Source organism: Pinus tabuliformis, chromosome 3_2 (genome assembly GCF_031772625.1).
Source record: "Pinus tabuliformis cultivar Carrire ecotype Pingquan chromosome 3_2, CPIR1, whole genome shotgun sequence".
Lineage (NCBI taxonomy): Eukaryota > Viridiplantae > Streptophyta > Pinopsida > Pinales > Pinaceae > Pinus > Pinus tabuliformis.
This window is the reverse complement of record NC_142302.1, coordinates 251,086,099-251,111,389: the sequence shown is the minus strand read 5'-3', so window position 1 is coordinate 251,111,389 and position 25,291 is coordinate 251,086,099.

The following is a 25,291-nucleotide window of genomic DNA, read 5'->3' as shown; positions in this document are numbered from 1 at the left end:
TCTCCAAGCGGGATAAGTAAAGGGAGGAGTTGCAAGCTCTGTCAAGGCGGAGAGAGATCAAGCAAGGGATTAAGCGGAAGTTCTAGGTTGGTTCCATTGTCTTTATCTTACGTATTATACATAGAAGAAGTCGTGAATTGCTTTAAACTGTTGTTTCTAGGGCAGCTGCCAAACCTAGAGGGCCAGTCGTTCAAAAAGACACTAGTTTTCCTAGAAACACACCTTCCGGAGAATCCCCCACAGTCAGGGCCTACGCAGCCTCCTCGGAAGTCATTTCATTTATCTTCATAACATCCTCAACTATTCCCATCATATCTGTCTAGAAATCTAGCACTCACGAACTCAGGGGTTCAATTAACGCTCGACACACAAAAATCAGGGTTCTGCTCAATAACTCAATTCGCAAATGACCAAGTGTTGTTTGTTGGGCAGCCCTTTGTATTTTATAACGCTTTTTGAATATGAATTCGACCGCTCCCACCAAATCTGGTTCATTAATGTTCACTTGGTGGCAAATTTTCCCAAATCTTGCCCATAAAGCGCATCTTAAATGCCTGCCGCCCACTCCGTTTGGTCTTAAGTCGAGAATCCCATCATGGATAGTGACTTCAATGGTCACTTTCTGGTCAATCCACATGGCAGTGTAGCCCCCTATGCACGGTCGTGGACCTTGTGACTCTTTGCTTCTGCACGCAGCTCCCTGGAGCGCTAAGACTGTACTTCCTTCGGCTAGTCAGGTGGTCGCACCACCCATTTAAAGTTTCATCCTATTATCCATCATGTTTCCTGGAAAATACCCATCTTTTATTGCTACGGGTGGCATCACGCACTTTACCATTAGCAACGCGCTACCCTGGTCAATTTTCTTACTAATGTGCACTCCAAGCCAAGGCATCAAACTGATCAATTCACATCGATAGCTCTTAACCCTGTCATCATGATCATATGCATCCTGCCTTATCACCCTGGTCTTTTTTCCGAGAAAATATTCCTTTATCTTGTCCTCCTGCTTCTTGACTTCTACATCCACCGGAGCGCTTTTCTTCCTTAATCGTACCCTTTCTTCTTCAAGTTCTTGGAGTCTAAAATTTCCCTATTGGATTTCTGCTTCCAAAGTTTCGTGAACAGTCATATCTACTGGTGCTGTCATGCATGGTCTTAGCTCTCCAAGTACTATGGGGCTTACAGTGGTTGCTTCATACTCCAGCCTTGGTGGTGCCTACGTAGTAAAGTTCTTGCACACGGTCCTATAATCCCATAGAACCGCTGGTATGTGCAGGTCCTAGTCAATCCACTTCACATTGTGGACCTTGTTCAGCACTTCGTGTACTTTGTTAAAAGCTTCTGCGTGGATATTCTTCTGCGCACTTGGTCTTTCCATACTTCGTGGTCCCAACTGGAGGGGTTGTTCGCGCCATTGCCTTACCCGCACCTGCTTACTGATCGTGTCTCCTACCATGAGGATGGTGTGCATTCATGCAGGTTTCACACCATATGCCTGTATCCACCTGGATAGGTGGGTGCACGGGTCGGTTCATCCGACAATTTTGTCTATTAATCGCATTGGAGGCTTCCCAAACCGCATGTGCATCATCCTTTTACATTCCCGCCAGTCCTCAAAACTTCGTTGGTGCGTACCCACCATCTTGCGGGCGTAGCCCGCAGTACCCATTTCAGAGCGTCGAAATACTGTTGTTCTGGTACTTCTCTTTCAAATTTGTTCAGGAAGTCATCCACCTCGCTCAACCTGTCATACATAGGAAAATCTCTTACCTATGCTGCTACGTAGTGCAGCGACCTTGTCATCATGTTACAGTTGAGCGTGTTTACCTCGTGTAACCAGTTCTACCATTGTTCTATCTCCTCGTTAGAATATGATGTGCAGGAGCTTTCGTGCTCCCACAAGATTCGGCCATTCGTGGTTGGATTTACCTAGTCTTTCTCCCGCGTGGTTATTTTGTAGATACAGTCCAAGTCATCGTCGCTGTCGTAGTTGCGCACTGGTTCTATGTAGCATGATCCTTCTGCAGGGTCTAAAGGTACCACTACGCGTAGTGACTTTTTCTCAAAGATCATCTTGCGCTTATTTATATTTATTACTCCATTCATGTCAATGGCCCAATCTATTCCCATTAGCGCAGGGTAGGGATTTCTATCATCAACAATCTCTATCACTTCAAAATCTGCTAGCGTGCTTGCTCCTTCGATGTCTATTGTGATTCACTGCAACCTCCCCATAGGTAGGATCTTTTGTTGGTTCGCCATTCGTAGTTGGATAGGAGACCATTGCAGCACAGGCCTGCCCATGCACTCCCATGTCTGCTTTGACAGGATGTCCACGTTTGATCCTAGATCCAGAATCACTTGGTCCATCTCATATTCCCTGATCTGCGCAGTCAATCTCATCTCCCTTCCTGTTCGGGTCGTGTGCTTCTCGAGCTTCTAGACTACTCGCGGTTCTCCTGGTGCAGTCCTAATGCATCTAGTTATGAGTTCTTGCAGCCCCTTTAAAGCCTTGCTATTGCACAGCAGCTTCATGCATGTCTCCAAGAACATAGTGAGCATCGAGGGGTCCATTTCCATCTTCAATCTTTCTTTACTTCCTGAAGTGGAGGCATCAGCTAAGCTCCTCTTAGCTTCCACAAAAGTCTCCTTAGCATGCTCCAAATAAAATTCAGGTTCCTTCATTGGGGCCTTGCGAACCCAGGTACTTTCTTCAAGTTGCTTGCCTTTGTCGTCCCCTATCGTAATACCACTTTGGAGCACGATATTTACATTAGGGTCTTCCTCGTGCAGCTCAGATCTCATCATTTGTAGGTTCTGAGTCGTGGGAGGTTGGAGTGCTCCTTTATCGCACAACCTTGCTATCAGTGTTGGGCAGTCCTCTGTCTCATGATCAAACAATATACAATACAAGCATGATGGTCAAGTTGGATTCGTACAATCACGGGCATAATGTCCTAGCCCTCTGCAATTGTAACATATCAGATGTCTTCGACCTCTTCTTGGCCCCCCTCCACCTGAGCCTTGTCCACGCCCCTAAAATCTGATGCACACCAATCCTGTGTTTTGATAGAGGGCCCATGTTTAAGCCTGAACTCTGTAGGTAGGAGTTCGATCCATCATCAGTTCATTAGTTCCAATAGTTTGTGGAATTAATTGTGAGTTAAGTTAGTTAATGCATGCATGCATGTAACTGCTACACTTTAGATAACTAAATATTCTCTCATAAATAACTCATGCATGTTAGTTCAGTCAAAGACCCAGTTGAGATCAAAGGATGGGATAGTGTACTATCAGTTGGAGGATTTTTCCTATATAGGAAACTCATCCATGAAGAAGGAATTATCTCCTTTAGGTTTGTGCAGTTATTTCAGAGGTCAGAGCAGTGTGTGAGGGATCATTACACATAGGTGGCAACTTGAGGACCCAGGAAAAATGTGCAAGGAAATAGGAGGCTTGGAGGGTAGAGGAGACGGTTTTTGAGAAGCCTTTGACTGTATATGAGTTGCAGTTGGATTGCAGAGAGAGCATGATAGCTTGTGAGCTTATTCTTTTTGTAATCTGGACATATTTTCCACTTGTAGGATAATACAGAGATTGAGGTTTTAGGCTGAGGCTTTCCCGGGTTATTTCTTCTGTGTTATGTGTGATTGATTTCTCATTCTCAATTATATGTGTTCTCTTGATCTTGCTCAATTCGATTAAGCTTCCAAAAAGTGTTGTAGAAGTAGATCTTGTATTGTGTTTTAGTATATTGCATAATTTGTTGATCTACAGTGGGAATTTCTACAGCCCTAACTAGGGGTTGTTTCCCTCTGCGCTATTACCCAAGATCTTATTTATCTTCTAGTATTAATTAATCACCTTTGCCTACTTAAATGTCTTAAGTTATACTCAACAATGCAAAACATTCATACAGGTTCGAGCAATAAATAAATAGTATAATTTCAAATTAGATCCAATCATGCATTAAACCAGGAAAAGATACACAGAATTATAACAAAACTTCTCTTTATTGATTCTTCCAATGGTTACAGACTCGACCTGCCATGTACACTCAACTACAGGGGTCCGTGCACTCAGCTGCGGACTACTGCCCTCTGCGCACTCAATTGTAGAGCCTTCTCCTACTCTACAACCCATAGACACACTTTACACTTCGAATCAATCACTTAGACTTCTCATGCTTCTATTAGTTTTTTCCCTTCTGTTTTACACTTAGAACCTTCTCTATTTATACAATCCCATGGTCTGCGAACCATGGGTAGGTATATCTAGCTGACATTACATTACAAAACTAGGGTGGACAACCCTGTGACTCTATTATACTTTCGCACCCCGCGCTTGCAATTCGCAAAGCTCTTACAAAACAATTCGGTCAAAACTTGGGCTTTAAGCCCCAAAGCATGCCTTGGGGGGATTCCATGCCCAACATTAGCCCAAACCCCCCCACCCCCAATATTCATGGTTCTTGCAGGTCATCCCTATCTTGTTTGCAAATTTCCAGAAACAACCCTGTCACCAACAACTGCACAGCCACTAACTCTCACAACCTCTCCTCCTTGACCCATTCCTTATGGGTGTTACATTATAGAGGAGAAGCCATAAGAAGTATGCATTACGACCACGTCCTCGAGTACGGCTTGGGATCATCTCTATAAGGTCAACTCCTCCACAGGTTCTCATTAAGTTGCTCATGTCTCTCATGATTTTCATCAGTTAGGCTTATTTTTTCACTACGACACCTTCGCCAAGGGTGGTTAACACTTGTGGCCTAGATTCACATAATCTAAAATTGCAAAAAACAAAATTGTCTCTTTCTATGATAAGTAACAGTCTCACACTAGTTTTTCATGCTACTACCTATGGTTTCCCATCTCAGGGGAAGAGCATTCCGAAGGGTGATGTGCCTAGACCCCCCACGACCTCCAGACTGTATCCTATGTACATTACATTGTTAATATAATGCGAATACCTTTGCTTACAAAAACAAATATCGAGAATATTGAAGGAAAATCAATATTTGAGTTAAATGGACGTGATGGTTTTAAAACTTTGATATCTATCTCCATCCTCTTCCATGAACGATGGCCTTAATGAACTAAGTTTATGTTTATTTGTCTGACCTTCCCAAAAAAATTCACACGTGAAAGAGTTGAAACTGGTAATTATATCAAGGAACAAGGAATTTACAACTAAGTGGCACTAAGAACTTCGGTAATTACTCATGTATTACTAATTAAAAATAAAATATGGCTACCAAAGGAAGGAAAGAAGTAATTTTCAGTGAGACTTTTAACTCACTTTCCCAATTTGATAGGAACTTCCACTAGTCAATTCCATACCAGTGGTATGTGAATTTAACGGTTGAACAGAAAAAAAAAATAGGAAATTTGGACTAGTGGATTGAAAAACACAGCGTGTGTTCCTGAAGTATTCAACTGCAGGGAATTAATTTATCTTTGTGAATGAAATTTTGATCCCAAGACAAGAAAAATTAGAGTAGGATTCAAGTGGAAACCAATTCCTCTAACCCCTAAAGTGTTTAGAAGGACATTTAAGCTGTCATACCTGAATAAATTATTGAAGTTGTTAGAAGTCTATAGTTTATTGGACTCTCAAGCTGGCAAAATGAACATTATTGAAGAATTCACCTCACCAGCTTCGCAAGTTCCCTCTAACATTTCATTTTGAGATATTTCCTTATTTGCAGAGCCTTTCAAATATTTTTGTTGGATTTTTACTCAAGTAATGGGGTGACAAACCATAGCTAATTTTCCAAGGTCCATACTCTATTTTCTATACTATTGTTATAAATGACACTCTTTATTTGACTAAGTTGACCTCATTTCAAATGAGTTGGCCTTCCAGTTAGTAAATTTTTTCAAGGACCCACAAAATTTTCATGGAAATGTATTTAATAACATCCCTTGTGTCATTTCACGTTTCAATGGCCTACCACATAAGAATAAATTCAATATTGAAGAAGAACTGGTCCATTTCTGCTATCCATTACTATGGAGATGTAAAGATCCATTTCATTTTTGTTAAATTCAGGATTTGTTCACAAAAGAAGTTAACTACATTGTAACTGGAAGAGATCCTATAAAGATACCTATACAGGGACAAATTCTCCTATGGGGAAAATAAATCCATGAAGAAAGAGAATACAATACCATAATACGAATCTATGGATTCCATGACAAGCCATTATTGTTTCCTAAATTTGTCATGGACAAATTTTGTATTGATGAAGTTTGTAGACAGTACGACCTCTAGTTGATTTTATTCTAGTGGAAGAAGAAAAGGCAGTTTATTTCCTTTCCTTTTACTCTTGGAGAGATAACTATGAAAAATACCACCCATTTTTCATAATTTTTTTAAATTCTTTTAATTTAAATAAATCATAGGTTATTAAGGGTTTGACCAAGAAGGAATGTTTTATAAGCACTTGAATATGGTCAAATACACTAAACTATTTCCAAGTATTATAGAAGAAATCAGAGAAAGTCACATTGGTCCATCAAGAGACAAAAAATTTCCTAGTCATATTGAAGAACCCATTGTTGAAACCACTACAAGTAAGGGAGAAAGATACAAGGAAAAAGGCAAGAATCCCATAGACCCACCTCCAACCTCCACAACCCTAACTCACCCTATTTCATCTTTAACTCAACAGAAAAGAAATGCTACTTTGAGTGGAAGGAAGAGTAATGATAGGCTCTTGGGTTGTGGAGATGAGGAAGACCCCTTCCCAGATTGACTGTTAAAAGGTCGCACATTGTTCAATCATCCAAAGCTAAAGATTCAAAGGATACACAAAGTGTGGAAGAAATCATGGATGTTGAATTTGATAGTATTGCACTTCCTTATTGGGTTTCAACTTGCATGGCTAAAAACCAAAGAATGACAGAAGAAAATGTTGAAGCTACAACCACTTTCGAAGACCACCTTGTCACCTCACAAAATGAAAATTATGATAGGAGCAATAAGAAGTTAATAATTGAAAGGATGAAGGTTCAAAATAAAATTTTTACTAGTCAGACTCGAATGGATGTTGATGTTTCTAAATTAGAGCCATTGGGCTCATGAAATTACATCAAACCATATGAGAAGCAATCAAACACTTGGTCATTGAACAATAGGTAGATAAATCTAGGTTAAAAAGAAGAATAAATGAGCCTAAAGGATCTCTTAATAATTTTCTTTTATTTATGACTCTTCTTGCCATACAAGCACTAATAGTAGCAGTATCCACCCCCAGCACACCCCACTAAATTAAAAAAGTGTTCTACCTACTTAATGGAGCTAAATATTATATTATTAATATTATTAGTGAAGTATTAAATATTATTGAATATGTATGGGAAATAGCTTCCCATTTGATAAGCCTAGCACAAAGGATTTCCTCCTTTATTGATTGGCTTAAGAAGGACCTCAAGCATGATTTCCATTTCATAGATAATGAATTTTATACTTTTGTTCAAAAGGTTAGTTCACTCAGCAAATTACACAAACCAAAATGAAATCTCCATGGACCTAAAGTGATGAAGCAAATCCAATCAGGATGGTATGCAAAAATTAATATACGAGAGGATATTATTTATGAATGCAATAAAATTAATGATAAAAGAAGTGATTCCTTTCTCAAGAAAATCAAAGTTTTCGATGATCTACATGGTCCTTGTCTGATATGAGACTCGACAATAATTTCGAAGGACATATTGAAGGTTGAGTTGAATGATCTAAAATAGTCATGGGGTCTAAATTCGATAATATAATTGATTTTTCTAAGGAGGAAATTAAAAACTGGTTAGTTATTTTCATCAATGTAAATGAAGATCAATCTTCTTTAGTTGTGCAATTACAAGAGGGAACCCATGAAATCAAGGAAGAAATATTCAATCAACGTGTCAAAATGGACATCACAATTACTCAAATGAAATATTACATAAAGGAATGATTGAGGAAGTTTCTCTAAGAAGTCATTTGTTCTAGGTAATTGTCAAATAGTTATTACAACACCTTCATCTTCAGCATAAATGGAAGTAGAGACTTCAACGTAGGGAGATTCCATCCTTCCACATTTTGTGAGTATTCTAAATTCTTAATCCCTTTCTTCCTCTCAATCTTTAATCATTATGCTTTCTTGATTGTGTTGCCCATAATTTAATTCGATCTCTCATTGCAACTGTTCTTTCTTTCAGGTATCTTATTTATTTTACGGCTCATGGGAGTCTAATCCCAATCCCCCTTGGGACAAATGTATTTAAATTTGTGATTAAGTACTAAGATTTTGTTGAGTGACTTAAGCACCAAACATTTTTTCTAAACTTAAATTTATAATTTTTTTGACTCTCACAGAGAGCTCCCTTTCGAGAAATAAATTCTTTTTTTATTCAAAAACTTGATTTAATGTTGTATGAGTCTCATGAATGTTTTTTGCATGCTCTTTTACATGAATGAAATTATTCTATAGCTCTCTAATATATGAACTTTGTTATCTCGTGTCTACCCTTTGATATGCTTCAATGATATTTTATTTCTAGATGGGATGGATGGATATCATACTTAAATTTTCGTTTTTTACATCTCTTTCTATTCGTTTCCTTGGATTTTTAAAAACACATGGTCCACTCACAGGTGCATATTTTAATGTTTTAGTATTACTTCAAGTTATTTGATTGTGTTCATAAAGAGGAGTACCACCTTTCAAAAAATTTAGAGGGGCCATCACTTAGTGTTAGAAGCCAGGAATATACTTGTGTTGGTGGGGGGTGGGGTGGGGGGGTGTGGTGAATCATTATTTTAACAATTTCAAAATTCTTTTCTAAAAGTAAAAATGATTAATAACACATTAACGAATAACAATATACCAAAATCGATATTAATATTTAAGTTTATATTTATATCAAAACCCTCACTCATGGCATCCGCTCTGGTTTCCGAAGATCCAAGGCCTGTCGGCCCCCTCCCCCGCCCTAGAAGCTCTGCTGACTGGTCGAATGGCCATCGAAGTGTTTTCAACGGCGTCGTTTGGTGGATGCCGCAAGCTTCCTCTCTGTACGCTGATACTTTTAACTTTCAGGCTCTTGCAGGCTTGAAGGAGATTATGACGATAACCTTTGCGGATCAAGGCGGGGAACCCCTGATGATCTTTGCATCGTTGAGGGTGAAGACAGAAGGGGCAGGCGAGTCCGTGGGCAGAGCCATCCCGCGCATAAGGGCAGACCTACGCTTTCAAAACTTATCAGTTCCGACTATTACTGCCCATGTTGTTGCTGCAACCATCAGGGCTCACAGAGAAAGGAAATGGAGAGTAGGGGTCCTTTGGAGTTTGGATATCCACTACCAACCTCGAAAACCTCTTCAATCTGGAACCACTAAGGATGAGGGGCAAGTGTTTGACAAAATGCTTACCCCAGATTTGTTTCAAAACAGGGTCCTGGTCTCCTTCTCAGACCAAAAGAAATGTCCTGGAAAGGCTTCAGATCGCCGGCATAACTCACAAGGCTCAGGGGCGGATAGGCATGGGCATGTTTTTCCAGATCTCACAACCGTGAGTTGCAGGAGAGCTGCACGTCCAAGCAAGGAAGACTCTGAGAGATTTTTAGCTTGCCCTTCTGGATCGGGGCAAAGACCAAAGGGCTGTCTCTTTGTAGCAGATCCGCATCATGATCTTGCCGTGATCACTGGCTCGAACCCCAGCACTGTTATCTCCAGGCCCCACGGCGCAGCTAGGTCACGGATTGTTCAGGCAGCGAAAGGTTTGGAGCGACATGGGCAAAGATCTAAGGTTTATCATGTAGAGGCAGGCACACATGATACCCTCGCCATGATTACTGGGGACGCAGATCAAGAAAGGCCTGCAAACCTCTTTGCAGAGATCTCAAGAAAAGCCTGGACCCGTCCCTCTGCATCCACGGCCTGCATTTTCCGCCCCCTTCTGATTGAGGGAGCAACGGATAAGAAAGATCTTGTAGATCTCTCAGCTTTTCCTCTGACCACGGCCTCCAGAAAGGAAGGGACGACACCAAATAGAAGAACGCTGCCCCTGCTCCTGAGACAAATACAGGATTCGAAAACATATCAGGACATCGGCCCACCCTCTCCACAGATCGGATGGGGAAAAAGGCATACAGAATCTTCCCCATCATTCCAGATTCAAATCAGACTCCTTAGCGGCAAAACCATGCTACAATGGGTAAGAGCGACGGATCTAGTGCTAGACCTCAAGCAGGCTCTGGAAATCAAGTTGGGGACTCCCTCTGCAGCATATCGACTTCTCCATGCAGGTAAACAGCTTGAGGATGTCAACCCCCTGTCTTTTTACAGCATTCAGAGAAATTCCTCCATAGAACTCATCCTGCGTTTAAGAGGAGGCGCTGCAGGACAGTCATCCTCAGCTAAGGCTTTTTCTTACAAGGATGCTGTCCATGCTAAGATTCCAAAGAAAACAGATCCACCTGCTCAAGCTCCTAAGCCTTTCCTGGTGGACAAACTGGAGGAAACCCCCTCCATAGAAATAAAGCATCCATCGCTGGATGAGCAAACCCAACATTTTGAGGACCATGGCCTTATATGCAGGTTTAATGGGCTATGGCCCCGCACAGCAGACCTTTACCAATGGATCCACTCTAACTGGACCAATAACTGCAAAGTTCTGTTATGCTCAAAAGGATTTTTTATCGTAGTGTTTGCCTTTGCTACGGATTATCAAAAAGCCTTAACTGGTGGCCCATGGTTTTGGGGTACTGCTGGCTTATTCCTCACTCCTTGGTTCCAAGAGTTTGATCCATCCACAGCAGTCATCACCAAACTTCCCATCTGGGTCAGACTTCCAAACCTCCCAGCAAATCTTTGGCATTTTGCGGTACTTCAAGGTATCGGCAACACTCTAGGCAGCCTTTTGGACACAGACGTCTACAGAGGGGAAAAGGGCTTATACACTTATGCCAGGATATGTGTAGAAATAGACATCAGCAAAGGTCTCCCGGACCAGATCAATCTCAAAATAGGAGATTTCCACTGGACTCAGACTTTGGACTACGAGAACACAGCCTTCCGATGCCGCAACTGCCATCTTACAGGCCACCTTCAGAGTTCTTGTCCCACGATGCCAGCCCAAAAGAAGAAAGCCAACACTAAGCAGAAATCCAAAAGCTGGAAGCCTCATGATCCTCCTCCCATGGATGATTTTGATTTCAGCTCAGATGAGGAGGAAGAGAACAAGGAAGATGAGGCAGCAGCGCCGGAACCGGATCCGTCCTTGGCAGATCCAACAGTTGCGTCCGTCACACCAGCCTCTCAGAAAAGGAACCATGAAACCTCATCCTCGGACTCGGACAAGGAGACATCTCCGTCGGCGCATCTCAGCTTGCAAATCACGCCAGCTCAGCAAAACCCCCCTGCGTGGGTCAAAGTTGGCACAAAGAAAGGGAAAAAATGCAGAATAGTGGATTCCGCACATGATGGGTAGATTCCTCTGCTCTGTTCCTGCTCCTCTGTTCCTTCTGTTTCTTCTTGTTCAGCATTGTTCTCTACTCTTTCTCTCTTAGGAGCCGAGGTGGACAACCAATCCTTTCCGGCTGCCTTTGTTCTTGTTTCTCCTGGTTGTAATCCCGCATTGTACCATATGTTTTCTTAATAGAATTAGTTTTTACCGAGAAAAAAAAAAAACAATATACCAAAATCATAAATTTGAGCATAAGATTTTAACGTGGAAACCAAACTGGGAAAAAACACCAAATCTTTTGATTATGATGCAAAATAACTATCCAACTTCAAGTTACATCAATTTTTGTGTATGTTATAACCTATAAAGGGCTTCAACCTTCTTTCTCTATGCAAGCACCAACTTGTTTATTTTTCAAGAACTAACCTGAAGGAAGCTCCAACTCCCTGTTTATCATCACCAACACCTTATTATGCAAGCACCAACTCACATAACCCTACAAATTTTTATTTCGTATAATTTTCAAACTTAGATCATAAAGGATTCTTTGTCATAAATAAATAAATAATAAAATTCTCAGAAATCACCTATTCAATGCTCTCATAAGCTCCAAAATACTCAAATAACTCAGATGTTGTCCATGTTTTTTTGCTTAAACCTTGTTGTTGCTTATAAAGATTTAGAACTACTTCTTTACTTGACTAATTTTTTATTTCTTGGTATAACAAAAAGTTTTACCTTATTTCTATTCTTCAAATTAATTAGTGTTTATTTTGTTGTTCAATATCTTAAATACTCTGATCATATTTTTCTATGTACTTTTCTAATTAATCTTCCATTTTTATTGTCAATTAACCTTTGAACTTTGTTGAAATGATCTTGTTTTGATCTACATGCCAATATGTCCTGATTTGTAGTTTAGCAGTTTATTTTAATTATGGATCTGCTCCATCTTAACTAGTATCTTCAACTCACATGCATGCCTTGCATGTTGCATCTGATCTACAGTGCAAACTCCATATGCCGCATGAAAATCACATGCATGCCTTCCATGTTGCATGCAATCTACATGCAAACTCGATATTTCGAATGAAACCTCCTAAAATTTCTCCAAAAACCACCTTTCACATCAAAGAAAACACTCTTTGACATCAATGACAACACATTACTAGAAATATCGCCCTTTGGCATTGATGGTGTTGTAATATTTCTCGAAGGAAGTTATTGTCTGTGAAACTATGCTGAGAAACCGACTCGACCAATATTTAGGTTCAAGCTAGCCCTCGAACCAAAGGGGTCTCCCTCAATATTATGACGCTTTTTGTTTTTCATTGTCACTAGAAAGCAACCTATGAAGCACAACAGTCAGATCTAGGAATTTGTGTATAGGTGGTTGCTTCGAGTCTCCAATCCCTGGTTAACATATAAATCCCTCTCTTGTAGAAGCCTTTCCAAAGTGCCAACATTCAACTACAACAAAATAACATAGCATTGAAAGAGTTTGGTAGAGAAATAGAAGAGAAATTAGATAATCAAGTATCCTCCCCAAATACCTAATCATCTAACATGGCAAATGCGTGTAGAAGAATCTCTATAGCCCACATAAATACATTTAAGAGATGACAAAAGGAAATAATTTAATGATGCAGAGATACTAATCCAAACAAATTGTCCAATTAACTAGTCTCAGTGTAGAGGATAACTTTGCAGTGGGATGTTAGGGGAATTGATACTTAACCCAGCCTTGCCCAACGGTTTTATATTACCTTAAATATATGCAAAAACAAATTATGAAATCACTAGAAAAGACATACATAAGAAACAAATTTTGTCATGAACTAGAGCCAAAAGCCCTCTAATTGATAATTATGTATTAAATTACAAAAATGTTAGGGTTTTGGCATAAAAAACCAACCATTTTACATTACAAATGATCAAATATATAGAAAAAATAATTAACAAAATGTCTCTAATTTCTAGAAAGTAAAGACTAAAATAAAAATAATATTTTCAATTTGTTGCAAGGTGTTTTGAATGTTAGGACTATTTGATTAATTATTTCTCTAAAATAGTGAATGCAATCTCTTGCTAATCCCTTCAAAATTGGAGTTGTTATCTTCATTCGCACCTATACTTTGAATGACAATAATTTTGTGCTTGAGGATTTGGGATTATTTCTTATTTTGGTATCTATTTCAATCCCTGAACTGTTTTCTTATTGACTACAAAGAAATTTGAAGTTGGGTCACTGGTGTTGATATTATGCCTTTAATATTATAGTTGATCCTTTGATTGTTGATTTTTATTCTTAGAATCTGGAAGTGATTCTCACTTATTGAATTTGTGCTCAGAAGTTTGCATCTACCTCAATTTGTTGATGCCCAAAATATGCTCAAGTAATGTCATGTGTTGATTTTTTAACTGTGGCATCCCTTTGACTGCTTGAAATTTGTTGGGTTGTTTCCTTGAATCAATGCCATCATTGTTGTGTTATTATACAACCAGTTGTGCAATGTCTTTGTCCTTCATTTTAGAGAAAGTTTCCCTCATTGTTTTTTATTTCTACAAGATCTTCTTTTAAAGCCTAAAAATGAAATTCCTTTCCATCAACTTCTCTACATTTTCAACCTCTATATCTTGTAATGTAACTTCTAGCTCCTTACATCTGCTTTGGAAACAGAAGAGCTTCCATAGTTTGCAAATATTTTACCATCTTTCCCTTGGCCAAATAAGGAACATTTGGCCAGATACATTAACTAAGAAGCACACCTTAGTGCTGCTAATATGAAATAAAGAAACACAATGGCTCTCAATGTGAAGAAACCCCACCATTTGAAATCAATACATGATCATCAAGGATATCCTTCATACCTGTTTAATGTTCCGCCATTTCTTCACATTCATCTACAATTGTATTCAGCCAAAAGTATGACTGAATATATTTGTTCCAAGCATATATAACCTCTAATTCAAATACTAAAATGTTTCATATGGGATAGATGGCATCCCTCATCATTTTTGTCAGGAAAAATTAGCTAGTTGAATAATACATAAATGGTATCCATTAATCAAGGCCAACTAGCTGTAATAGTTAATCAAAACCATAGTTTCAAAAATGTATAAATATTATATATATATATATATATATATATATATATATCTATCAAATAATCCATCGAAATATTTATAAAATAAATCTTCTCCCTTGAAGTTGAATGAAAGATGTCTCATTTCAAGATTTGAACTTCTAGATTTCAATTCTAGAGTCACCTTTCTCTTCCACATGCCATAAAGGAGACTTTTTATGGTTAACCTTTGCTTTATGTTGAAACTATTGTCACAACAATACCTTGGATGCTAAGATATTTTATCTTTGGAAGAGAAGACACTGTGTGAAAAAAAAAGTCAAAGAAAAAATCACTTCTGAGAAAAAGATGATACAATTCCTTCAAGAAAGCAAGGGGCTGACAAGCGAGATCAAAAATGTGAGTGTTTTCCAAGTCTAAGATTTCCAGGTGATGAAGTTGTTGTAGAGAAGCTAGTGAAAATTGTGGAATTGATTCACTTTCTCCTACATGAATGAAACCTTTGATATTCGTGAAGCTCAAGCTGAGTACGCGGTGTAGTAATGAAACCCAAATATGCATGGGAATTATCATACATTGAGTTCATGGATGAGTTTGTCACTCTAGGGTAGCTAAGATCTAATCACTCTAGTCTATTGATACTAGCAAGGAAATATATTTCTATAGATGATCCATACAAACCCAAAAAAGTCAAATTTCGAGCATGAAGGCTAGAAAGCACACGGTAGGCATCAAATTCAAGAAATTCAATTTAGGAAAATAATTGAGGAGAATAACCTCTTCATTAAAAATCTTGCTACCCCACATATATAATTGGTGTAATTGATTCATCTTGGTTGTGCCAGACTTTGTTTTTTGCAAAATTTCATCACATATTTGAGTTAATTCATTTCGTTCAACTGGTTTCTTGAATGTTTGAAGCAATAATTCCTCTTTTGTAACAATTTCCTCCTCATTTTGGATGCTAAGACTAACTTCTGGAGTGTGTTCATGGTAAAAAATGACCTTATCAATATGTAAGGGAGACCACCTGATCAAAGCCCTGAATTAAGCTCTTATATTGTTGATGTGGTGGTTCCAACTAGTTCAATTGGGTCCAGATACCATCTCTCTTTCTCTTTTGGCTTATAGTATGTTTATTTCTTTCCAATAGAAAAGTGAAATCAGATCCTCCCTCTTGTAGAGCTCTTGCAAGAGAGTGATCCTTAAGCTAAATTAATGGCTCAGCCAAGCCACTCTAAAGTTTTCCTCTCTGTAAGAGGACTTCTAGAATACAATAATTAAAACTAAATGCGGAGCTACTCTAATATGCAAATAGCAAAAATTAAATCCTAAATCTATCTCGATTGAAGGAAGGATTAGTCCCCCTCTCAACCAAGAGGGAGATAAAAAGAGATTTGGACTAGCTCTGAATTTGGAGCAAAAATGGAGTCAATAAGCCAAGGAAATAGTTCCAATACTTATTACTACTTCAAGCAAATATATGCATTCAGTTATCTAATGAATAGTCATCGAAGCTCGGATACACATATATCCAAATTCAAATAAAATGAATTCAAACTAAAAAAATATGATTGCATTAAGGAAATAGTTCTCATAAAACAATCATTATTAAAACCAAGATAAACTTAACATGAATTTGCTAAATATTTAACAAGTGTGTCATGTTTTTCTATTCGAATTCATTATTTAACTTGATAGTAATTATATCCATCATTAAAAGATAGCTTTCAAATTATTCAAACAAGCATATAATTAAATGAATTTAAAATAGTGCAAAACTTCAAAAAAATACATATTTATCTGGAACAAGAATTGCATCAAATTTTATTAAATGCAAGCAATCAATCATCCTCTATCTCTGACAATAGTGTAAAAGAATTAAAGATTTGATCAAAGCCTTTCAATGCATGAAATTCCCAAAAAAAAATCATGATAGCATGAAATTTCCGAAGCTGAAATACATCTCTTTTAATATCCACAAATCTGGTCCAAAGTAGTTAATTCTCTACAAAAAAAAATAAAAAAAAATCTCCCTATGGTAATGCAAAAATCCCTCTCTTTGCATAGAGTTCCTCCCCAAGTTTCAGATATGGAACCTCACCTTCTTTCATTCTCAAAACTATTAATTACAACAATGAAAGATAAAAATGGAGAATTGTTGCAGTTGTTGTTGCCAATATTGCATATTCTTCCTTGTTGGTCCCTTCTCATTGTTCCAAATATTCTTTGCTTCATCTCCTCAACTTCTCTCATGCCAAAAACCAATCAAATATAAATTAAATTCCAAATCAAAATCCGAATTACAAAATCTGGGAAAACAAACTTCTCTAATCAAAATTCAATTAAATAAATAAATAAAAAGAAAGTAAAGCTTTCCATTGATCCCTGTAAATATCTTGTTGATCAAAGAGGACATAATCGAATGGATCTGCATTCAGCATAAGCTTTGGGTAAATGAAAATGCAAAAAACAACTCAAAAAATTAGTTTTGATTGAAAATTCAGAGCTTATTTTTATGATAATTGTTTGGCTTATTTAATGACTAAATTTGGTCACGAAACCACATTAGAAATATTCTCCAAGATTTTATATTTCTAACGAGTCATCTTGGGCCTCATTTAGCGAGGTAAAACTTAACTTATGAGCCTTCAAATTTGAAGTGTTAAAATTATCATAATTCTAGAAAAATACAAGCCTAGGCTAAATTATATAAATCTTAATCTAAATTAAATTAATCATTTGTAGTTATTACATTAATTAAATATATACCATTTAATAAATTCTAATAATGAATTAATTAAATTTAAAATATATTAATTATATTATATACAAATTAAGTTAATAAAATAAAATCAATTAAGTTACAAATTAATTTAATCAAAATACATTTAAGAACTTAAAATTAAATTATTGAAAAACACTATTTTAAAATATATCCTAGTGGCTTTTGGGAGCTCCTTGGGAGTCCCAAAATGATACGAGGAGGACGGCTTTACATGGAAGTTAAATGGGAGGCATAAAGTATGGAATGAGAGTCATAAGGATTTCGGGGAGGACTATTTCGGAGGTTATATAAAATGAAGTTACGAAAATAGGCAGGCCCGAAATGGAATGAAGAAGAAGAGGTGTTGAAGGTGAATAAGGGATTTAAGCCTAACCTATTTCGGAAGGTTTACTAAAATTAATGTGGGATGAGCCGGGACTTGTGCCATCAGAGGTATTAGTATCAAGGTATGAGTATCGAGGATCATAAAAATATAGCCCAATAAATAAAATATTCTAAATTCATTTAATGTGCTGAGATATATATCGTTGGGAGTTTGGAGCCATGGGAGGTTTTGAATTTAAATTAAGTTCCAAGATTGGGGAAGTGAGGTGAAGTGAGGTGAGGTGAGGTGAGTGAGGTGTGAGATGAGGCCTGTGGAGTGGGACTTTTAATCATAAACTATAATCATTATGTAATTTTGTAAATGATTTTTATTTGAAGTTTGATGATTTTTAGAGCAAGTGATAAAAAATGTACATTCAAATGAGATGAAATGAGAACCAATGGAAAGCTAGTGAAAAATCAAACACAATGAAGCAATCAGAATTGAATTCCGAAGAAAATAAAAATCTCACAAAATTGTCAGAGACTTAACCAAAAGGAAATATTAAAAGGAAATTTAGCCAAAATTTACAAAAAGGGTCTCCATTATTATTGTGAAATAATAAGTTAAAAATAGGGGTGTTTTGATTTCACCACAACAATGGAGACACACAGCAAAGAACCAATTATCTCTAGTTAAAATATGATGAGTTCCTTCGTTTTACCTGAAGGTTAAAAGTGAGGAATTTTATTAAGTTGTCAAATAGTAAAACATTTTGCATGGGTCCCACGTTAATAAATCAAACAATATAAATTAGAAAAGATAAGTACTCAAAGGAGATTGAATCTAAAGTCATGAATCCAAATTTTGGGGAATATTGAAACATTTAAGATTACCTCATATGAATGATAGAAGAAAGTACATATGAGGGTTTTTTGATAAAGAATATATCCATCGATATGAATGGTATCTCACATTGTTTCACTGCCAACGAGCCTGGTTAGTGCCCCGGTGAAGTTGTCTTTTATGCCATACAATAATTTCCCCGCGGCTAGCGAGTGCCCGATGGGTTTACTTGTATTTCCCATGCTTCCCCTTTTGATCACCCTTTTTATTAGCACATTTGTGAGCTATGTTTATGATATACTTGAGTTGAAGAGGTGGGATGGTCAAAGAGACTTAAGAAAATGGATATAATACTTTCATAATCTTGACTCCATATTTTTTCCCCGCGACTATTTATTTTGAGGCTTTTGTAAAGTGGAGGGATGGGAGGGATCCATTGAGTTAAACTCAAGTTAGTTATTTTCTTGAAAAGATGAACTATATTACATAGAAAGGATACATGCTCCTCCAAGAAAAAAACTTAAGGCAAGAGGGCTTTAGGATTCCATAAAAATATCCTTTTAAAGTAAATGAACCCCATTGAAATAGACAGAGTACAAATTTCCCATGTATGGCAATCACTATTGGGTGAGAATAATTCCTTGTACAAAAATCTTGGTGGAATCACCAAAATCAAACCATAACAAATAGAAAAAAGGAAAATAAATCCAAACTGATGTGAAAGAAGAACTCAGCGAACTCCAAAAATGTAAAAATGAGGAAAAGAAAAGTTGAAATAAAAGCTCAAATTTAAAAGATAGACCTCATAAAGACTAATTAGACAATGTCTCAACAAAAGAGTAAAATACGACAAGAAAGTGTGTGTTTGTCTCATGTTAAGATTTTAATAAATTTTATCTTGTAGAGTTATAAGCAATGAGGCTCTCAAACCATAAGAGGAACAACAGTGATAAGGTAAAATGAAGCCATATGAGAGAAACATTTTCTCCTTTTACAAATTTTTTCGTTTCAAACAAAGCCTACATAAAAGCATCTTTACAATTTTCTAAATAAAGAAATGCTTGTAAAACAAATTGAAGGTTCAGGGACTCCCCAATTTAGTTGACTTAATAAATATCATTACTGCTCTTCCAAAAATTCAAAATAAAACAACAAGGGGAATGAGTTCCAAATATGAGTTGGTAGGGTTGTGTAACAATTCTTGGATACCTGCAAGGACAAAACTTAAGATCAACAAAAAATAAAAACAAAATTCAAACATTGAATGTACAGAATTGAAAAGGATGAAAAATGGGCATATTAGGCTTACCATTTGAAGAATTTCATTTAATTTTACCTCAAAGATGTCAATTCCTCCAACAAAATATAACCTCTTCTTTTGATCAAAATTAAAAGCATGAAGAAGTTGTACTCTTTGAAGTTTTCATTGGCCCAAAATAATAACCTCTTAAATTTAAACTAGAGCAAGCAGTAAAGCTAAGAAAATAATGTTTCATGTTCAAGGAGTCGGAAGTAAACAAAATCTATCAGAAATGAAAATGAAGATGTGCTTCTTTATGAATTACAGTGGAAATTGTTCTCTGTGTTTCTTCAATTTTCAAATCGGCTCCAAGTTTTACATAAAATCATGTAAATCAAGATTAATCCCCAACCTATGTAACACTTATGTGTATATGAAGAGGACTTGAATCTTTTGCAGGACAAGTATGGAGTGAAATATCGAAAATAAGAAAACTACAAAAGAATTCAAACATAGGTTGCCTATGATCCATTACCTTTGCATGTTTTGAACTTCATTAGCAACTGATGCATTACCACAGTAGCTTCTCAAAATTTCCTTGATAATAAAAGGAGGATACATACTAAAATATGATAAGGATGATGAGATGAGAATCCATTAGTGAGACAAAGGAAAAAACGTACGTGAGTCTTGGGTGATGAAATTTTCATTAGCTAGGAAGATCTTTGTGTAGAGTAAAAAGAGGCCCAATGAGGGTACAATGATAACATCCATGTGCACACACTATGAAGAATGTATATCGCTAAAGTCACTTATTTGTTTCGATGAATAATACTTGGAAGTTAAAAATACATCCAAGATCTTGAACACCATGATAACATGGAAGTCGGGATAAATACACAGAGATAATCAAAGAGGACTCCATGTGAATACAATGATACATGTCAATTTCTTTAATAATGGATGAATTTACTAGATGCCAATGAGAATATATAATCCAAAATTCCGAGGTTCTGAGATGGAAAGAGGCAAAAAGGAAATCTCATGAAGAAATTTAAATAGATTTATGCTTTTGAGACCCATAAAATCACATTTAAATCCATTAAGTGAAATGATGGGAAGCCACATGAATATTGCCACAACAGCTTTCGGGATGGAAATATCAAAGAGTAATTTACAATATTGTAATCCTCCTATATGGAAAGGTCCAAAGTATGATGTGTTGAAGGTAAGAGTTCTAATAAACAAGGCTTCCAAAATAAAAATTTCCCAATACACAAAACTTTGATAAATAAAACCTTTGCTATTAAACTGTTTTCAGTGGAATTCTTTTTAAGAGGTTTAATTGAATCTCACTTATGATATTAGAATTCTTGATATATAAAAGTCTTGGACATTAAAGGAAAGCATTGAGAAGCAAGACCTCGGAACAAAAGCATTTCGTAATTTTTTATAAATAAAACTTACGATATCAAACATACCTGATAGTGAATGCCTTTTTAATGTATCACGTGGGAATATTATCTTTTCGGTACATCGGGCATCCAAATATTGGAGAAACAATTTCTTAATATTTTATAAAATAGCTTCGATGTAATATGGACCCGAGAGTCTGAGAGGCTTGCAAGTTCGGAGTGAGGAAGGAAATATCTCGGAAAGGTTATTAAACAAAAAGCATAGGATTTGGATTCCTGAGATTTATAAGATAGAGACTTTAAATCCTCTCAGGAGAAGGAAATGTCCTAAATTGGATGCAATATGAATGAGTGTAATGCAGAGGTTCAGCTCAACCTAGAAAATGTAAGATTCATAATAAGCAGAGGTAAAATCAAAGACATGAGAACTTGCTGCAACATTTTGCAATTTTCTTTTTGTTATGGGATTTCTTTAATTTAACATTTAAAATGCGAGAAGTTGTAGAACCACAAAAAATCCAAGCAAAAATGATCCAAGCATTTTATTTCAGCTACACCAACGAGAGGAAGAATATGATTATCTACTCATCTCATAAATTTGCAAAAAAAGAAGAAAAATGAACAAAAGCACCGATGTAGAATACCAACACTCTGAGGAGAAAGAAAATACTTCCCTAAACATGTTAATGGTATGGAAAGGGATGACTATTCACTTTATTCTGAAGCTAATTAAATTGGCTAATAAAAATCAAGTCAATGAAGACCTGTAGAATAAGAAAAAAAAATAAGAAATAAATTATGAAAAGAGAAATTAACAACATATGAAGATGAACATGTCTATGCATATCTAGAAGAGTCTGATTGTAAGTTTACCTTATAGATATCGACATTCCCTTGTGTATTATCTTCGATTTTTCATATGTTAAAAATCATCTCATTGTTCAATATAAATTAAATACTAACTAATGAGCCAATGATTTATATCCACCTCATATTGAAGAACAAGAGTGGTGCATGAGATCACTTAGACATGCTTGAGAAATTATTATTTCAAAAGTGCCTAGCTGTTGTGGAGTGAGATAAACAAGTGCATCATAAGCATGAATATGATTTTCTAATATTAGAAAGGAAATATGCTCTGAGCCACTCTTTACCAAAATTCCAGTGAATATTAAGGTAAATGTTTCGGCTTCATTGCATGTTTATTGAAAAATCTGCAATATTGAAATAAATAGAAATAGGAAAGATAAATATAACTAAATTAATTCAATTTCTAATTTAACTAACTGAGAAAGAATATGACTAAGTATACTCATACTTCTAGTGAAACCATTGTCTTAGTTTTATTTCAGCACTAATGAAAATGTCAAAAATCAGCAAAAATAAAACTGCATCTAAATTATTAAAAGGAAAATTCAACCTACTATTTACATTAAAATTTGGAAAAATAAATTTATTTACAAAATTCATACCTTGAAATTATTCCAACCATATGCCTACAGGATTGTAAAAATCAGCATGTATTTTAGTTAATGATTGGAAGATGTTCAAAGGAAGAGGAAACATTAGGCCACGCTTGAATGACATATTTTCAAATATTGAAGCCTATTGAAAACTGTCAAAGTCGGAAATATTCTTGAAAATTGGAGCTCCCAAACATTTTTCAAAAGAATCAACAAAGTATGGATGGGAATTAAATGGAAAGTTTAGAAGATTTCTGTAAGTGTTACATTGTTGGCCAAAATGTAATGATGCACTCTCAAGTGCCATAATTATTGAAGAACTTATTTGAAAATCAAACATAAATTAGCCAAACATGATCATGAAATAAACTTTGAAAATAAGTAGTCGATATTCATGCTTGAAATTGTGGAATTAATTTTCATATAATCTTATTAATTTACTTGACGAGTGTCTAGAGTTTGAATGCTCAAAGTACCAATACAATATGCTCGGAAATTTAAAAATGAAAGTTGAAAGAGACATAAATTCAAACCGAGAAAAATGAAAATGAATCGAATTCAAATTTACATTATTGTTACAAATAATGGTACAACACAGTTGGGATTCATTTGCAAAATTTTCATTCCCATAACTTCCAACAAAAATTATGAAGTTAAAATCATTATTTGCATTCACTTGTAGAGATGGAAAATTTCAAGATTATGATTTAAAAAGACTGTCTCATAATTGTATGAATAAAAATTGGAATGGATTCATGACTACTGAAATCACTATGATAATTTTTAGAATGAGAATGAACCGAAATTATTTTTTGAATAGTGTTCTTTTCATCTTCAAAATAGATTTGCTTAAGGAATTGGGAATATGGGATTCACACAAATTTATTTTTGAAGAAAGAGGGAAACAAGGCTCAAAATTTTCAGTTTTCAATTCATCATCACAAATCATTTCATTAGTGCTTTGTTCCTTTTAATGAAATAAATCAGAACGAGGTAGAAGATAATATGCAAGATAAGGAGAATTTCAAGGATCATTATAAATATTATTGGTTAAATTTTCTCTACTAATATCAGAATTAAACAATAATTCATCATTAATGACAACTCCTATGTTTTCTAAAATTAAGTTTGTGTTCAAAGGGACTGTTGATTGATTATGAATTATATTATTATTGCTAAAACTATCAGGATAGAGACAAAAATAAGAAGTTGAATATATATACCTGAAGGTTTCTCTATGTACAGATGATTGTGCATTTTCCAAAATAGACTCGTCCACATTTTTCCATTGCAATACAGATTGTTGATCAATGTCTTGACAAAAATCAGATTTACCATATGTTTCATTGATCTACATAATATTGGTAGGCTGTTTTGAAGTTTGGGATTTATTACCGACAGAAGAATATTCTAAATTAATTCCAACAATTCGTAAGTTGTTGACGTTCTTTAGCTGATCTGCGTGTTGTTGATTTAATTGTTTTTGAATTACTTGATGTTGATTTTTGTTGATAAACTGTGTATCTTGTTGATTTTCCAATTCATCAGTTATAGAAGCATTATTTAAATTCGAAACATATCTAAAACCAACATCATTTAATTGAGAAACAACAAAAATTTCTGATTCAAGATTGATGAGTAGTATTTTTAATTTTAATTTGTGGAGGATCGACATTGTCATTTTGAGAAATTGATTATTTGTCAGCAATTGATGTGTTTTCCGGTTCTTCATAATTATCATAGGACAAAGATACTAAATGTCGTAACCATCAAATTAATTGAAATTGAGGAGGAAAATATTTGGACCGAAATTGCATTAAAGTTAATTTAAATCTAATGTAAAAATCATCTAAAGACTCACCTTCTATCCTACGCAATTCTTCCAATTTATCACACACCATTTCATAATCATATTCCTAAAATACGTGAAGGAAAATCTTCAAAAATTAATCCCAACTATGTACAGAAGCAAGTGGAAGCGATAAGCACTAGTCTTTAGCTTTACCTGTCAAAGTAAGAGTGAAGGTCATGCAAATAATATCTTCATCAATATTGAAATTATTGGAACTTAAAATAAATTAAAGGAGATGATTAAAAGTGGATGACGTACCATTATACTTTACCTTAGACAAAGTATAGATTTCCTTTATCGAAGTAATAGTCAGGTGAGGTCTAATAAAGAAACTCCAAGGAGGTCTTTTAAGTGGAGCCATAGTAATAAAATAAAATCTTAAAGCACAAAATCTTCAAAGACAAAATTTACTATAGCCCTCCTTCTTGTTATCACTCCGTAATTTCTTAAGTTTGTGAAAAAAACCCAGAGATAACCACAGAACCACTTTTAAGCTTAGAAGTTATCCCTTCTAAACTTAGATAGGAGTCTCTCTATTGGATTTAGATTTGTTGTTGTGGGATTTTAGGCTAGTTATTAGGTTCAAAGTTTGGTTGAAACTGCAAGGAAAGGCCATTGAGCAATGGAGTCAAAGCCTTAGGGTGATCAGATATAGAAATATTAGAACATATTGAAATAGGTCAAGGTAGGCAGGCTATTAGATCTTTGAAGATTTGTGTAATGAAAGGGAGGAAAAGATTCAGATTCAATTAAACATAGAGAATTTTAACATCAATTTTATATTTAATCTCAATTTGAAAACATATATATATTTCTTATAAGCTAGGACAAAGTGTAAT